Raw genomic sequence first — 19,114 nt, 5'->3', positions numbered from 1 at the left:
AATAAAAGGTAATTTTATAAATAATGCTTCAGGTTTACTCTCAATGCGATTTTGATTCCTAACTTTTTAAATGTCCTATAATTGATCTCTAAGATTTTATTTTATTTCAGCTCCAGTCATTCTGTAAACTAAGCGTTAAAAATTAATGAAATTTGTGTAAAATATAGACCAAAATTGAAAACAAATAAAATTTTAAGACTATTTGTAAAATTAACTTTTTTTGTATTGTTTTAGTCTCTAAACTTTATATGTTTCTAAATTTAGTCTTTAATTTTCACAAATTTCTTCAAATATTTAATACCAAACTAATAGAAAGACCAAAACTAAAATGGAAAAAAAAACCTTTAACGATTAATTATGAGACGTTTAAAGGTCAGAAGCCAAAGTAAAATTAAAAGTAAACCTCAAAAATTATTTATAAGATTAACCCTAATAAAATTAATACTATATCTCATTTCTCAAACAATCCAGCGCATATGATTTATATTTTCATTTTTAAGTTTATTATATCATTTTCGTGGATTTTCTAATTCTAATATTTTTTATACCCACTTTTGACAATATTGTCGTTTTTTATTTTGCTTTCAGTATATTTACAACTGCTTTAAGTAGTTTTCTTTTTTTAATTCTATTACTAATTAAGTTGATACAACTCTAAATATAAGGGTATTCAACTACAAATAAAGACCGAATCTATTAGTAAAGATGAAAGAGGCATAAAGATGAACAATAGTGTAGAGACCCGATAAGAAATGGTTGGCTTAGCATATTACGAATTGAGCACGACAAAAACTAGTTTGACAAACCATTTTAGTCAATGGATAAAATTATTTGACCGAGATCAACAAAAGATTCAAAACATTAGAGTCACTTATAACACTGTATAAGATTAAACCTAACAGACTAAACCTACCACAACTAAAAAAAAGTGAGACGGGAACTTTAGTTATCACACAACGAAAACATAAATGTTGAAACATCGCCTTATTATATCAAATAAAAACTAAAAATAAAACATAAGTCCCAAGCCACACGGACAAGATTATCGATAATAAGCCGGCAAATAAGACCATAGAGGATATATTGGTAAGCATCTACGTGACTCCAAATGAAGATCCATGCGACTCCACCCACCGGCGTTAAGTGCCCATCTATCAACCTTTATCCCATTGACCATCGCGATGAAGAGAGTGAGATTTCGAGGTTGTAGGAACATCAGAGATCCAATGTGCATCACATGGTCGATCGACTGAAAACCCACCACCTCCAAGCCTTCCCCTCTACCCACAAAGTCGACACTACCACCATGATCATCTTCATCGGACCTAGAGCTCCGTCTCTAGGACTGGGGGTTCAACAACTAGCCAAGGGGAGGCACCAAACTCCAGGCCGAAAGAAAAAAGAGAGCGGTGCACAAAGGAAAAAAAAAAAAAGAAAAAAAAAAAAGAGAAAGCCTAGACAGACAGAAGGAAAGAGAGGAATTTTGTTTTCTCGTCACAACTACTGAAGTCCTTTTTTGTTTTTTTTTTTTTGTCATTTTAATTAGTAGTAGTTGTCTTTTCTGAAATAGTTTTTATGTTGTTTCTCAAGGATTACGTCGTTTTCAGTTTTTTGTTCCTTTTTCTAGTTCTTGTAGCTTAAAACCGTTGGCGTTGCATGCGCATTGCCGCCTTATTCTCTTTATGTATCCTTTTGAACTTTGATGATTTTGTCGTTTCTTATTTTGTACTTGTTTTGTGGTTAATGTCTCGCTTCAGACGTTGATGTCGTGTTTCAGGAGCCGTTTTAAACTGTTTTAAAATATTATGGAGCATTTTAAAACTGAGTACATATTTCAGAGGCGTTTATAAAAATAATTCTACTTAACATTATTGGAGTTTATTATTTTTGTCATCGTTAAGTTAGATTGTTGTTGCTTTCCGACTAATGACCGTTTTTAATTGAGTTGCCTACTGATTGAACTCCACAGATTAAGGATCATTCCGCAACTCAATATAATAAAAAACTAATAGTTTGGGATTTTTCTAATGGAAAAAAGAGAGAAATTCTTTAGAGTGTATGAGTCTGGATTTTTAACTTTAATTATTAATTAATACAATTTTTAGTTAAATAATTATATTAATTAAAAGAATATTAATCACTAATAAAAGGTTAAAGCTTAGACTCATGCACTTTAGTAAATTCAATAATTTTATCTTTTAACCTAAGATTTGGGTCCTGCCATTATTCTAATAGTTGTCGTTTCTCACTCTTTTTGGCATATTTGTCGTTTTTTTTTAACAAATTCTGTTCTTTCTTGTTCTGCTATCGTAACATTAACTACCAAATTAATCCCTTAAAGAATAATAATTAATCCAAAAATAAAACAATTTAATTTTTTTTCCTCTCTTTTACCCTTGCTATAAAGGGTTATGTCTTTATCTTTTTACAGTGCACCAATTTTCTCTTCATTAAAATTTTCACTTTCCCAATTTCCAAAAAAGGTTTCTTGAGAAGCAAGAAACCTACCAGCCTAGTTCAAGCTGTAAACTTTCTCAGAAAACAAACCGTTATGCATGAGCAATACAAAGTTTCTGTAAATGGGAATTCAATCTTAAAAGTGTTTTCAAGTGCATTTTTAGTATTCTCCGAAGTCTCTGATCTCTTCCAACTCCGACCGTTTTTGTTCTGCAATTAAACTCTGAAGAAATTAAGCCAGCCATGCACCAAATCAAACCCATTAAATTCTCTACATTCTGATTTCTCATTTCAGCCACAGATCTCTGCTTCTTTGCATGGCAATTTGGAAAAGTCTCAGACACAGGTACTCTCTCTCTCTCTCTTTTTTTTTTTTTTTTTTTTTTTTTTGCATTTTAGAATCTTCTTTTTCTTTTCATGTGTTGCTTTTACGACATGTTTCTTTTGTTAATATTGCGTATCTTTCTGTTTCACCTTATTTAGCTGCTAATTCTTGGTGTTTATTGGTAATGATTGTATAAAGATGAGTTTGTAGCAATTCCCAGATTTTTTTTTTTTTGGAGGATGTATAAATAGTTTGGTTAAGTGATTATGGTTCAAAGTTGCTAATTATTGGTGAGATTATAGTTCTTTGAATGTTTCTAATAAGAACAAAAATTATTCAAAGTTGTAATTTTTTTTTTCCTTTCAAACTGCTTTAGATGATAATTTCTCGATTTTCTTGAATAAATAATGACATGTCTATAGCTACTTGTAATTCATATATATATATAATTTTTTTTTCTCTCTTCAATAGATAACAGTATTAAATTGTAAAGAAAAGTTATGTGGATCTCATATGTGGCTGCTACAAATATAGAGAAACAGGTGGTACCCCTGGAAACGATTTTTAATTTAGTCCTAACTGATTCTTTTTTTGAAGTAATTATTTTAGGTGGAAATTGAAAGTAACGGTTAGAGTCTTATAAGATAATAAGTATAATGAACACACGTAAAATAAATGAACACATGAGAAATGATATCGCGGTTCGGTAACACCCTACTCCGCGGGGTCACGCCCAGTTGATGAACAATCCACTAAGAATTCTTTTACAATTCAATTGGTCTTAATCTACCCGAGACTCATTCCCTAAGAAGACGCCTATGAACTTGCAATTTCCTAATGGACTAGAACAGCGAGATCCCATCGACTTTTTAGTATTGGAATCTCTCCAACAAAGTTTTTCTCTAAAAAATACTCAAATTATCTCTCTTGAATACAAGTGCTCACCTCTCACAAAACTCAGCAATAACTTCATCAAAAGGTGTACAATAAACTAAGAGACTCTTTGAATAAATAGGCAGAAGGAAAACAGCTTGTCGACCTCTTCAAAATAAATCGCTGAATCAAATCTGTTGCAGATCCTTATTATAACAATAACTGTAACATAGCTGTCATGGTCGACTTTTTCCAATCCAATCCGTATCAATTTCCTTTCTGCTGAAACCTTCCCAAAACTGTAATATGAACCTGGACACGTTCTTGGAAAACAAAGGCAGATCATACAGCTATGAAATCTCCATAAAAAATCAATCAAATCAACCTACCATCTTTGGATCAAAAGTTGACTTTCAAAAATAGAAACTAAAATAAGTTTCCAGTTCTTTCATAAAACTTCCATAAAGATCTTGCCAGCTGCACATCTAATTTCAACCCCAATTAACCAGCCAAACATTCCCAAAATAATGCCAATCACAAAACCAATAGAGTCAATACAAAATTCGGAAAACAAATCCTATCAATCAATACAAAATTCGGGAAAAATCCCAACAATCTCCCCCTTTGGCATTGTTTTGGCAAAACTTAAACAACAGAAACTAAAACAGAATAGTTTTTGTAAAGTCTATAATCATAAGCCAAACCTAAGGAAGACTCCCCCTGAACTTAAAAACTAACTAAAAAACTACCCACTTCTACTCCCCCTTTTTGACAAAAAGAATGGTCAAAGTAATCAACTGTCAATGATGCAGAACCTTGTGTAGGAGAAGGAACAAGAGCAGTTGAAGAAGAAGTTGGATGAAAAGAAGCCAGTAATGCCAGAATCTCTGTCTCTTTGGCAGAAAGACGAAGTTGTTCTTCAGCGAGCTGCTGTTTTTAGAGCCGAACCTTCTGTAACTCAGAAGAAAGAAACTTGTAGATTTGGTTGTGATCACCTGTTGCAACAGGTGTTGAAGCAACTTGCTCCCCCTTGATGTCATCTATGTGTTCTCCTTTCAACAGCTTTGGTGAAATCTTCATAGGGCTCGTGGTTGGACACTTGAGTTTGTGTCTTCAATGAGGTCTGCTTTTTGTGAAGTGAGAATTGCATGGATTAAGCATGGAAAGGGAAGTATTTTTGTACTTACCGGAGCATTGGCATACGTAACGATCACTTCAAAGATGTGCCTGCCTATATCAAAACCAGTACCTGTACCCAAGAGATATAATAACAATGCCAAATCTCTTGTGATAGTGGTAGGATGCAACGAAGGAAGCCAGTTTGCTAAAGCAATCTTGTGAAGAACTGAATATTTGATAGTGAGCTCTACAGACCGAAGAAGTCTAGACCATTTAGTATTTTTTCCTGTGAGTTCTGATGCAACAAGATTCATATCCTCATTTCTATCTAGCTCCCTGGCCCAGTCAGACTTAAGGTTTGGACAACCCAAATATTTATTGATGATCGATGGAGAAAAATGACAAACATTATTTCTCACATATATGAGACAATACCGTGGGGATTTAGGATTAGCAATTTCTGGATCCAAATTAGCATAGAACTTATAGATGAGAGTACTCGAATAAGAACTAGCCTTAGAAATTGTACCTAACATCTTAGTTGAAGTGAGTTTTTCTATAACAAATTCTTGAATCTCCTTATAGTTACCCCAATGTATATATCTCTCAGACAAAATCTTTCTTCCACAGATCAAATTCCATGTTTCTTTGTTTTTCTCAGAATAAAATTTCTTGGAAAAGGCTTTGGAGAGAACATACCGACCTGTAGAACGAGTACTCTTTGTTGCAGATGATGTTGCAACGGGTTCTTCAACAGAAAAATTTGACTTCTTCCGAGTGGAATGTTTGTGGACTTGCTTTATTTTTGAGGCGTGGGTCCTCGTAGATTTTGTCTTCTTCTTAGGAGAATCAGACTTGGCGGGAACAGATTTTTTAGCAAAAGTCTTTTTGGCGTGAAAGACTTTTTCAACAAAGTTCTTCTTTTACTTTTTGACCTCCACCTGTTCTGGATTTGACGCCGTATCTTGCGGGTTTAGAGTGTTCCGAGTGATTCTAACCCGTTTCTGGACTAGCCCTGCATCTTTGAAAAGAAGCCTTTTCCTTTTCTAAGGAGCAGAGGAGCTAGAGGGTGTAGATTCTCCTTTGAATGGAACGTGCTGAAATGGAGAAGATGATTCCCCAGGAGACTTCATTTTTGCGGCAAAGATTGGGTCGAAGACCACAATCGCCTTTGACAAAGAAACTCCCTCGTGACGAGGATCAAAAATTGCAATCGGCTCCGGAAAAAATGACTCTTGTGATTGTGAAGATGGCGGCGATGACGAAGACGACGGCTGTGTTGAAATGCGAAAGGGTGGCGATAGACTTACATCATATTCGGAAGAGCTTGAAGAAGATGACTGGGCTTCGTAAGATCTTCCATGGTGGCAAAGTTTCTCTATGGCAGCAACGAATTCTCAAGGCGACAGAGAAACAACATAAAGAAGAAACAATTTTGAGGAGAAAAAAATGAAGAAAGGTTAGAGCAAACTCTCTTTAAACCAAAACACCTTGATAACTGAATTTGAGAGGATATAACAAATAAAAATCCCTCTTTTCTGAAAAATTGAGATTTGGTTTTATTTTATTTTATTTTTATTTATTTTATTTTTGTTTTAAAATATACATATATATATATATTTAAGGAAAAAGCTATGAACTATATATGCTTAGAGCAATATTAATTCAAAGTTATGTTCAAATATCAAATATGTACTATTTAGAATTTCTCAATATATTAAAATTTAAATATGAACCAAGTGTGTGTGTGTAAAAATTTCTTTCAAATTCATCTTTGAACATTTATCTTAGCATTCTAATATCTGGACAAGACATAGCCTGTTCAAATTACCTGTTCATCTAATCATCGTCCAGGTTTTTAATATTTTTGGGGCCTTTCACTCTAGCATCATGGCAGCTCTTTTCTCATGGTAGATCGTCCTCTACATATTGGTGATACATAGGCCCAGATTACTCAAGGATAGCTTCACACAAGATGTAGGTAGTTCCCCCTCCCCTCTTTTTATATATATAAGATTGCCTGCATATTTTCTTTCTAAAATCAAGATGATCAGAATTCAGGAATGGAGATTAATCCCAAGTCACAGAAAATTCAAAATCGATTAATTATTGTGCTTAAAATCAATGTTCTAGATAAGTTGCTGAGAAATCGTGCAAAGAGGACAATGGTTCACATAAGAATTTTAAAATATTGAGAAAATCAAATTCCAAATTATCAAACTGAACATAACTAATCATGAATTATACTTACAGAACACATAAACCCAGAGCTTTTCTCATAGACTCGTACTTTATTGCATCAAGAGCCTTGGTAAAAATGTCAGCCAGTTGTTTCTCTGTTGCAACATAGTCAACAACAATTATTTTCTTATAAACCAAATCTCGAATAAAATGATATCGAATATCAATGTGTTTCATTCTAGAGTGCTCTACATGATTCTTTGAAATGTTTATTGCACTTGTATTGTCACAATAAACACTTAAAGTATCTTGTAGGATACCATAATCTTTAAGCATTTGTTTCATCCACAACAATTGTGTACAACAACTTCCTGCCGCTATGTATTCTGCTTCTGCCGTGGATAGGGAGATTGAATTCTGTTTCTTACTGTACCATGAAACCATGTTGTTTCCTAAAAAGAAACATCCGCCAGTTGTGCTTTTTTTATCATATGCATTTCCAGCCTAATCTGCATCACTATAACCTGCAAGATTAGAATTTGTGTCCTTTGAATACCAAATGCCGTAATTTACCGTCCCTTTGGGTCTGCCTGGTACCTAGCACACACACCAACATTGAAATAAATATAAGGTCTACTTGCTGTGAGATAGAGTAGACTACCAATCATGCTCCTGTAAAGATTTGGATCAATTGAAACTCCTCCTTCATCCTTGATTAATTTAACTGTGGATCCCATTGGAGTTCTCATATCTTTGATTTTGTCTAGGCCAAAACTTTTTACTAGGTTGTTTGCATATTTTGATTGTGAGATAAAAATCCCATCATGCTCTTGTTTCACCTGCAATCCTAGAAAATAAGTTAGTTCTCCAACCAGACTCATCTCAAATTCTTTCTTCATTTGATTAACAAAGTCATCAATCTTGACTTGTGAAGTAGATCCAAAAACAACGTCATCAACATAAATTTGAGCAATAATCACGCCAGTCTTAAATTGTTTAATGACCAAAGTTTTATCTACTCCCCCTCTCTTGTATCCATTTTCAATTAAAAAATTTGTTAATCTTTCATACCATGCCCGGGGAGCTTGCTTTAAACCATAGAGAGCACTTTTTTAATTGAAACACATAATCAGGATGATGAGGATCTTCAAAGCCTTTTAGTTGTTCAACATAAACTTCCTCATTCAAAAAACCATTTATTAAAGCACTTTTTACATCCATTTGATAGAGTTTGAAATCTAGAAGACACGCAATAGACAAGAGTAATCTAATAGATTCAAGCCTAGCAACTGGTGCAAAAGTTTCATCAAAGTCTATGCCTTCAACCTGTGTGTACCCTTGTGCAACTAACCTTGCTTTGTTTCTAACAATTGTACCAAATTCATCCGACTTATTTTTAAAAATCCATTTAGTACCAATAACATTTGAATCTTTTGGTCTGGGCACAAGAGTCCACACATCATTTCTAACAAATTGCTCTAATTCTTCCTGCATTGCATTAATCCACTCATCATGAAGCAAAGCCTCTTTGATATTTTTAGGCTCAATTTGAGAGGTAAAACAAACATACCTAACTATTTTATCATACCTCTTTCTTGGTTGCTCTCTTGTTCGGATTCCTTCCTTAAGATCTCCAATAATCTTCTCTGGAGGATGATTTTTCTGAACCCTTGCAGATGGCATTCTTCTTACTGGATCCGCAACATCAAATTCTGCAGAAACAACATTTTCTGTACTCGGTTCATTTTCTGCTGTTTCGTCTGTCACAGAATCTGTTGCAACATTGTCTGTAACATGTTTGTCTCCAGAGTGATGAGCATTATTTTTTCTTTCTGCATTTCCAGTTATGTCAGTAAAAGAGGTGATCTGTTCTTCCCTGGAAAATTTAGACAAATCTTTGTAATCATCAAACACTACATTGGTTGACTCCATGGTAGTTTGTGTTCTCATGTTGTATACACGATATGCGCGACTACTCATGGAATACCCTAGAAACACACCTTCATCACTTTTAGCCTCAAATTTTCCCAATTTTTCACGGTCATGTAAGATATAGCACACACATCTAAAAACATGAAAATATTTGAGATTTGGTTTCTTACCTTTCCAAATTTTGTAAGGTGTCATTAAGGTACATTTTCTCAAGTGAACACGGTTTGTTGTGTAGCATGCTGTATTCACTGCTTCTGCCCAGAATCTCAACTAGTTTCTCTTCGAATTTAGCATGACACTACCCATTTCTTGGATTGTTCTATTTTTCCTTTCAACTACCCCATTTTGTTGAGGAGTTTTAGGAGCTGAAAACTCATGTGCAATCCCATGTTCATCACAAAATTCACCGAAAATGGTATTTTCAAATTCTTTACCATGATCACTTTTTATTCGGATTATTTTGCCTATATTGCAACTTTTCTCATTTTTTAATTTTTTACACAAATTTTTGAAAACAACAAATGTATCTGATTTCTCTCTAATAAAATCCACCCAAGTGAACCTAGAGAAATCATCAACACACACAAAGATATAACTCTTACCTGCAATGCTCTCCATGTGTATAGGACCTATAAGATCCATATGTAGCAATTCCATAATCTTCGTTGTACTTATCTGTTGCAATCCCTTGTGCTTTGTCCATGTTTGTTTGTCGAGTTGACAAGGACCACAAACACTTAGTTCTCTTTTACTCAGTTTTGGAACTGATAAGTGCATGAATATGCACCTAAATTGTTCATAATTGCTAAATAAATTAAGTTTTAATTAAATATTTTCATGGAATTAATATTTTGTGGAAGTATTTGATTTTAATTTAATTTAATTTATTTGGTAGGGAAATAAGACATTTGGGCCAAAACTAAAGAAAATGAAAATGAAGCCCAGCCGTCAGTCAGTTGCCGCCAAGCTAAGCCATTCGAGCCGCTCCACAAGCCGAGCCAAGTGGCATTTTCTGGCGAACCCCCATGTTTCCCACTCAGTCGCGCGAGCATTTCGTCCACGCCAAGCCCAGGTCGCGAGCTGGTGCCACGCGCGCGTAAGCCAGCCTCTCTCTCTCTCTTCAGCGTGGGCTCCACCTGTTCCCTCGCGCACACGCGTTTGGCGCGCACGGTTCTCTCCCCGGGCGAGTCTCCTCCATGCGCACGTCAGGTAGTTCTTTAATCCTCTCCCCGTGGGTCCCGCGTCGTAGCAGCCTCCGGATTAGTTCGTGCCACGTGTCGCACCTGTCGGCCACTTTGCTTCTCCGCAAATCAGCGCACGCCACGCGTCAAGCTTTCTTCCGCGTGGGCTCCATCTGTGCAGAACCTCTCCTCTCCGTGAATCACAGTGTGCCACGTGTCGGAGTTGATGCATCTGTCGGCCGTTTTCTCTTCTCAGCCTCTCTCCGTGCGACACGTGTCCCACCCGTTTGGAATTCTTAGCCAATTGATGCATTTGTGTCCATTGTTTTACCGTTTGGAACACCTGAGATTACTTTCAGCCTCACCGAATCAACTTTTACTCACTAAATAAAGCCTTGTAAATTTCAATTAAATAGGGAAACGTTTTTAGCCTTATTTTCTTTATTATTTTTGTTGTTGATTGTTACTTTTACCATGACCCAAAAGTCTATAAATAAGGTTATTATCAAGATAATTTGGTTGTTAATTTTTAGCCTAAGTTTAGACATCTTCTTCTCTTTGTTGAGGTTAGAGAGAAACCTATCTGTGAAGTGATCTTGAGTGAATTTTGATTCTCCATTTGTTTTTTAAAGTTTATATATTTGAGTGATTAATTTTCTTCTATCTTCTTCTAATTTCTCATATTGATATATTTTATTGTCAACTTTTATACAAATCTAGTCAAGCTCTTTTTATGTGATTGTTGCATGATACTATATATTGATAGATATTATTTTATGCGTAGTCTTTTACTGCAATATTGCCAATTGTATATTGTCGCTCTTAGATTTCTCTTAAGATGATTTTTTCTAATACTAAACGTAAGAATTTTACTCACTCGAATACATTTTAATTCACATGTTCTTCAAATATATATTTTCTGATTGTTAGTTTGGGATGTGAAACTTTCAATTGAGTAATCTCAATGATCAAAATCCATTCGGGTGAACAAAACATATAGGAGAATCTCGACGCCTTACCGGTTTTAATTATATAATTTTCTCCTATATTTTTCTTATACTTTAACTTCTCAACAAAAATTCCATTCTCTTTTATTTTTATTTTATTATTTATCTCCTAAAGCTTTTTATTTGCTAATCGTTTCTTGTTCGATTTGTCACTTCCTCGTGGGATCGACCGTCCTAATTGTGCTACAATTGACCGCTTGTTTTGTACACGTTTGGGCGTAATCAAATTTTGGCGCCATTGCCGGAGAAGTGCGTCAACAAGATTGTTCAGTAGATAATTAGCCAAAAAGGTAAATACTTAATCTTTATTTATTTATTTATTTATTTTTTGTTTGTCACGTTTTCTTGTTTGTGTTTCTTGGTCAAGTTATTGGTTTTCATTCTCTTAGTTGTTAGTTTAGTTTTCTTTCATTAGTCTGTTAGGTTTTGTTTTGTCTTATTTTGTTTTGAAAAAAAAAAAAAAAAACGTAATTTTTTTTTATTTACTTATTTGTGTCCGTAATTAGTTGTCGTGTTCCTGTGTTTTTGAAGTTTTGTTACATTGTGTTTAGTTAAAAACGTGTTGCTGTGTCTTTTCTTTTCTTAGTTCTTCTTTACTTTATTATATTTTATTATTATTAATATTATTTTGGTCATTTTGTTCGTTGTCAGTTTTATTGTTCATGCTTCATCAGCTTTAACTCTTTTCTTTTAATTCCGTTTCTTATTATTATTAATTGCCTAGAATTATTTTTTTTATTTTTTTATTTTTACTTATTATTATTATTATTATTTTCATTCATAAATAATATTAATTCTTAGGTTGTGACTCTTAAGTGACCAATTTAGACATTAAATTAGGACTTTTAATTTCTCATAATTTGTGTAACCTTAGGTTTTAGAATAGTATTAACTTAGGGTACTAATATCTAACATTTAACATCTCATAAAATAAGTCATAAAATTTAATAAATTTTCAAGCAGTTTTGTGGAAACGTTAGAAAGTACAAACTAAGGGAATTCTGTCTAGGAGGCTGGTTCCTGTTAGCGTTCTACGCCACTAGTCTTTCCTGGGAATGTTGCTCTGTCTAGGAGGTTGGTTTTTAAGGAGGCTTCGCCCCACCAATCTTTCATGGGAGCACTCTTGGGGGTTGCGATTCGCGGTTCTACATTATTGTTTTCTTTGTTACAAAAAAAAATCAAAAATTGAAAAAAAAAAGTGAAACGTTGTAGAGTGAATGAATCGTTATAGAGACGACTTAGGGAGATTTGTAAGAAGACCGGAAAACCCTAGTGAAGTTTCTTCCCACACGTCCAGTCCCCCTTCGACCCCAGCCTCATTAGCAGTGCAAATCCGTTCGCGATGGCTCAAAATGAGGAGGTCCAGCAGAAGACGTTGAACGATTATCTTCACCCTACACGTATGGCCACACCATCATGCTTAATGTTTCCCCCTAATATGCCGAATTTAGATTTCAAGCTGGGCATGATCCAACTCTTGCCGACCTTTTACAGGTTAGAGAGCGAGAATCCATACGTGCATATTAGGGAGTTTGAAGAAGTAGTGGTAACTTTTTACAACCGAGCTGAAGCCGCAGACTCTGTGCGATTGAAATTCTTTCCTTTCTCTTTGAAGGACAAGGCTAAAAGCTGGTTGTATTCTCTGCGACCTAGGTCTATTGGAACTTGGGAAGAAATGACAACAACATTTTTCAACAAGTATTTCCCTCACCATAAGACCAATGGTCTGAAGCGACAGATCTCGACCTTTACCCAGAAGGATAATGAAACTCTGTATCAAGTTTGGGAACGGTTCAAGGATCTGTTAAATCAATGTCCTCACCATAGTTACGAGAGTTGGCGCCTCATCAGTTATTTCTACGAAGGACGTACGATTCGAGAGCGCCAATTTGTGGAGATGATGTGCAATGGTGAGTTTCTCCAAAAGGATCCCGAGGAGGCTTTTGAGTATCTTAACGAGTTAGCCGAAAAAGCCCACACTTGGACCGGACCTAGTGCTACTGACAGCACCAATAGGTCCCGACCGGTTGGAATCTATCAATTAAGGGAGGAGGACAACCTCAAAGCCCAAGTCGAATCTTTGACAAGGCAAATCGAGGCCCTCAAAGGCAAAGAAGGTAGATGAATCTACACGGTCGCAAGGGCAGAGACACATGAGCCATGCTTTGTTTGTGGTGGGGTGGAACATCTAGCTAAGGATTGTTCTACTTATGGTGAAATGAGAGGGGTTTACGAGGAGCAATGTAATGCCTTAGGGACTTTCAACAAACCCTTCTCTAACACATACAATCCTGGTTGGAGGAACCATCCAAACTTCAGTTGGAGAGATTCTAACCAAGCACACCCAACAGGAGGAAAAGGGAGAACGGAGCACCAGCCGCAACCACCAAAGGCGTATTCTGCACCTCAATACAATGCGCAACAGCCAAAGAGTTCTCTTGAGAACACATTGCAATCTTTCATGGAGGCGCAGAGTAAGACGAATCAGAAGTTTGAGTCACTATTCACGCAAATGGTGGAAGAAAGTAAAGAGATGAAGAGTCAAATCACGAAGCTGACTGGAGCTTTGGCTGTTCAAGAATGCGGCAAGTTCCTTTCACAAGCTCAGTCAAACCCAAAGGGCCAACATATGGCGCAAACCTCTTGAGGAGTTTGCTTCCAACACTTTTGTATCATATTTTTGTTCTTTGTTTCGTTTGGTGTGATTTGTGTGCTTTTATTTTTGGTTTGATTTTGTGTGATTTTATATTTGTTTGTGTTTTGGAGAATCAGTTTAGGAGGCTCGGCTTAGTTCCAATGTTCATCATCCAGGTATTCTCTTTCTCTGTCTTCTTCATATTGCATATATTTTTAGACATTGAGGACACTGTCTGATTTTGGGTTGGGGGTGGTGAGCATATTCATGCGTGAGATTAATTTTTGTCTTGTTGTTATTTTGGATCAAAATTTTTGCAAAGTTATCTGGGTGTGATTTTGAAATGTTCAGTTTGAGTCAGTTTTTACTATCTTGATTACCGAAGAAGTGATTTTCAGAGTTCTTTTTGAGCACATGCCAAACCTTGTGGTAAGATGGTTGTTAACACATTTAGTTGAGAAAAACTCCCGAGTTTAAGTTTTTCATTTTTGGTGAGTTGTGAGAATTGAGAAAATAACTTTTTGAACTTTCATTGATCTTTTGAGTTAGTTGAGTCATTAATGGAGCACCTTTACTTGACTTGTGATATTTACTTGAGGGATGATTTCTGGTTAGGAATAATTTTTAGAATTGAGTCATGTGTTGTAAATATTTATCATTTTTCTTTTAATTTTCTTCCAAAAAATAACAAATAAAAAAAATAAAAGAAAAAAAAGAAAAAAGAGCAAGAGCATCATTTTATCACCAATGTTTACGTAGTTTGGTTGCACCCACATCTTGTGCTGCATAGCAGTCAGTCAAAAGAATGCCTTACTACATCAGCTTCGTCAAATATATGTTGTCTCTTGCCTAAAAAAAATAAAAAAAAAGAAAAAAAGAAAGAAAAGAAAAAAAAAGTTTGTGTATATTTGTTTGTATTTTTCGGCTCTTTGTTTGTTTATGAGATCTTCCTCTTGACCAGAATGAAATCCCGAAAGCTTGTTTATAGTTTGAGTGATGGATTGTTCCAAATATTTGATTTCTCTATCATTTGATCAATGTTTGTTTATTAGCTTGTCCTTAAATTGCCTTCCCTCATTTAAGCGTTGATTGATTGACTTCCAACTCCATGAGTGAAAACTATTTGCATTAAAATATTTCTAACACCCGTGAGGAAAATGGAGTTGAGACTTTTTCTTGGTGAGTTTTACGATGCTATTTGTGTTATGGACTGTGGTAAGAGGGATACGGTTTGGTGCACACACATACGACTCTGAAATTATGACTGAAGTGGTTTTGATATCATTCTCTGATTTCTTTCTGACATTTTGTTTGAGTGCTTGGTGGCTTTGTAGGTTTTGATCTAGTTTAAGTGCATGAATATGCACCTAAATTGTTCATAATTGCTAAATAAATTAAGTTTTAATTAAATATTTTTGTGGAATTAATATTTTGTGAAAGTATTTGATTTTAATTTAATTTAATTTGTTTTGTAGGGAAATAAGACATTTGGGTCAAAACTAAAGAAAATGAAAATGAAGCCCAGCTGTCAGTCAGCCGCCGCCGAGCCAAGCCATTCGAGCCGCTCGACAAGCCGAGCCACGTGGCGTTTTCTGGCGAACCCCCACGTTTCCCACTCAGCCGCGCGAGCGTTTCGTCCACGCCAAGCCCAGGTCGCGAGTTGTTGCCACGCGCGCGTAAGCCAGCCTCTCTCTCTCTTCAGCGTGGGCTCCACCTGTTTCCTCGCGCACGCGCGTTTGGCGCGCACGGTTCTCTCCCCGGGCGAGTCTCCTCCACGCGCACGATAGGCAGTTCTTCAATCCTCTCCGTTTGGGTCCCGCGTCGCAGCAGTCTCCGAATCAGTTCGCGCCACGTGTCACACCTGTCGGCCACTTTGCTTCTCCGCAAATCAGCGCACGCCACGCCTCAGGCTTTCTTCCGCGTGGGCTCCATCTGTGCAGAACCTTTCCTCTCCGCTAATCACAGCGTGCCACGTTTCAGAGTATGCATCGTCGGCCGTTTTCTCTTCGCAGCTTCTCTCCGTACGACACGTGTCCCGGCCGTTTGGAATTTTTCAGCCAATTGATGCGTCTGTGTCCGTTGTTCTGCCGTTTGAAACACCTGAGATTACTTTCAGCCTTACCGAATCAACTTTTATTCACAATTAAATAAGGAAACGTTTTTAACCTTATTTTCTTTATTATTTTTGTTGCTGATTATTACTTTTACCATGACCCAAAAGTCTATAAATAGGGTTATTATCAAGATAATTTGATTGTTAATTTTTAGCCTAAGTTTAGACATCTTCTTCTCTTTGGTGAGGTTAGAGAGAAACCTATATGTGAAGTGATCTTGAGTGAATTTTGATTCTCCATTTGTTTTTTAAAGTTTATATATTTGAGTGATTAATTTTTTTCTATCTTTTTCTAATTTCTCATATTGATATATTTTATTGTCAACTTTTATATAAATCTAGTCAAGCTCTTTTTATGTGATTGTTGCATGATACTATATATTGATAGATATTATTTTATGAGTAGTCTTTTACTGCAATATTGCCAATGGTATATTGTCGCTCTTAAATTTCTCTTAAGATGATTTTTCCTAATACTAAACGTAAGAATTTTACTCACTCGAATACATTTTAATTCACATGTTCTTCAAATATATATTTTCCGATTGTTAGTTTGGGATGTGAAACTTTCAATTGAGTAATCTCAAGGATCAAAATCCATTCGGGTGAACGAAGCATATAGGGAAATCTCGACGCCTTACCGGTTTTAATTATATAATTTTCTCCTATCTTTTTCTTATACTTTAACTTCTCAACAAAAATTCCATTCTCTTTTATTTTTACTTTATTATGTATCTCCTAAAGCTTTTTATTTGCTAATCGTTTCTTGTTCGATTTGTCACTTTCTCGTGGGATCGACCGTCCTAATTGTGCTACAATTGACCGCTTGTTTTGTACACGTTTGGGCATAATCAGGAACTCCACGCACTACTCCTGTACTCACAATTTTTGTCAAGGTTTTGAAATTTAAATGACCCAACTTTTGATGCCAAATATCAATATCATTAGTTGAAGCATTGTGACACTTGTGAGTGTGTGATGTGTTGTGAGGAAGAATAAGTAAATAACAATTATCCGATGATCTTCCTCCTGTCATGACACAACAATCATTATCATCAAAAACTTGACATGAATCTTTTGTGAATTTCACAAATAAGTTTTGATCACACAATTGACTTATGCTGATTAAGTTTGCTTTCAAACCATCCACGAACATCACATTCTTTAGTTTAGGAAAACCATCAACATTCAATGTTCCCTTACCAAGAACACGACCTTTCATACTATCTCCAAAAGTCACACATCCTTTGTCACCTTCTTAAAAGTTTAACAAGTTTTCCTGAGTCCCTGTCATGTGTCTGGAGCAACCACTGTCAAAATACCATGCATCAGTAGTACATACTTTTAAATAAGTATAAGCAACAAAACACCTTAAATCGGATTTTCTAACCCATATTTTTCTTGTATTTTTATGAGATAAATCAATTTTGATTCTAGGTGTTCGTTTTGCTTTTCCATACTCCAAATTCAAATCTTTATTACTGGCATTTATGTACTTAAAGCACCATGGTCGAATATGTCCAGGCATATTACAATAATGACAAATAGGAACAAACCTATTTGTTGCTTGTCTAACTGGCTTTGCAACATACTTCTTACCTGATCTTACATGAGATTTCTGAGGGACCTGCATTCTCATACTGGAGGCTCCTTTCACAAAGACAGTTTTTCCAGACATTCCTTGACCCTTGTAACCAAGTCCAGATTGATCACTTCTAGTTTTTTGTTGTGAAAGTAGGTGATCCAATTTTGCAATTCCCGAATTTAGCATTCTCAGATTCTTCTGGGTCTACTCCAATTCGAGTCTGGTTTCAACAAGCTTTCTTTGATGCTTTGTTGCCAATAGTTCGTAATTTGTTGCAGCCTTTTTCAACTCATCTCTTTCCCTTTTTAAGATAGTAACTTCATCTTCAAGAGATTTATTTCGATTGCATCAACAAGCCACTTACTGTACATCTTCTTATAGGCCTCCTGAATCTTCTCAAGACTTAGGTCATCATCGTCACTGTCATCTTCAGTTTCATCCTCGAAACCTGTATCATTAACAACTCTACCAGAGGTTGTTGCAGACGCTGTTGCAACAGATTCTGCAACAACATTATCAGTGTTCAACAAAGTTTTATCAGTGAGTTTATTACTTACAGTGAAGACCACATAGTTGCTGGTGTGATCATCTGCGTCCTCTTTACTCTCATCCGAGTCATCACTCCAAGTAGACACCATTGCAGCCTTGTTTCTCTTCTTGATGGTGTTTGCACACTCTGCTTGAATATGTCAGAATCCTTCACATTCTCGGCATTGTATTCCCTTGTTTCTTTTCTTCTCTTCAAAACGCTGGGAAAAGTTCTTCTTTTGAGGGTTTCGGTTATTAGAATTCTCTCCGATTCTTCCCTTCTTGTTGATCTTTCTCAACATTTTGTTGAAGTTTTTGGCGAGTAAGGCAAGAGACTCACTCATATCCTCATCTTCGTCGGTCTCATCTTTGGTAGTGACCTCTTCATAATCTGCTTGAAGAGCAATTCCTCTGTTTTTCTTTTGATCCTTAAAGTTCATTTCAAAGGTTTGAAGATTACCTATGAGTTCATCAAGTCTCATCTTTTCCACGTCTTTTGCTTCTTCAATGGCGGTCACTTTATAAGCAAATCTTGCTGGAAGAGATCTCATGGTCTTTTTTACCAATTTGGCGTTAGAATATTTTTCTCTAAGGGCGAAGGCTTCGTTAGCAATATCATAAAGCTTTGAGTTAAAATCGATAATGCACTCATCCTCCTCCATTCGTAGACATTCAAAGCGAGTTGTGAGCATTTGAAGCTTTGAGGCCTTCACAGCATCCGTTCCTTCATGCGCAGTTTGAAGAATATCCTAAGCTTCCTTCGTGGATTCCCATGTAGAAATCAATTTGAATTGATTCACAACCACAGCATTGAAAATGGCGTTCAATGCTTTTGAATGACTGTTTGTTAGCTTGTCTTCATCGTTGGACCAATCCTCTTCTAGCTTAGGAACGATATTGCCTTTGTCATCTATAGTTGTTGGATGAGTCCATTCGGTTAAGACAGATTGCCATGCCTTCTCATCAATAGCTTTAATGAAAGCTTTCATGCAAGCCTTCCAATAGGGGTAATTGACACCTTCTAGATATGGTGGTTTGTTCACCAAACCTCCTTCTCTCATGACATCCATACCTACAAAAATAACTAGTACAACAGGTTCTCACCGAAACACATGTTAGTGACCTGCTCTAATACCAATTGAAAGTACCGGTTAGAGTCTTATAAGATAATAAGTACA

The 19,114-nt window shown here is 35.9% G+C and overlaps 1 non-coding gene across 1 annotated transcript; it reads right to left on the bottom strand.

The window, feature by feature from the left end:
• Positions 1-12,798: 12,798 nt before the first annotated feature.
• Positions 12,799-12,905, bottom strand: LOC112093385. Its single transcript, XR_002903023.1, has one exon. It is a non-coding gene; the product is annotated as a small nucleolar RNA R71 (small nucleolar RNA).
• Between the last annotated feature and the right edge of the window lie 6,209 nt (positions 12,906-19,114).

This window comes from Morus notabilis, unplaced genomic scaffold (genome assembly GCF_000414095.1).
Source record: "Morus notabilis unplaced genomic scaffold, ASM41409v2 Scaffold574, whole genome shotgun sequence".
Classification (NCBI taxonomy): Eukaryota; Viridiplantae; Streptophyta; class Magnoliopsida; order Rosales; family Moraceae; genus Morus; species Morus notabilis.
The sequence above is the reverse complement of the archived record's forward strand: the minus strand, read 5'-3'. Positions and strand labels throughout refer to the sequence as shown.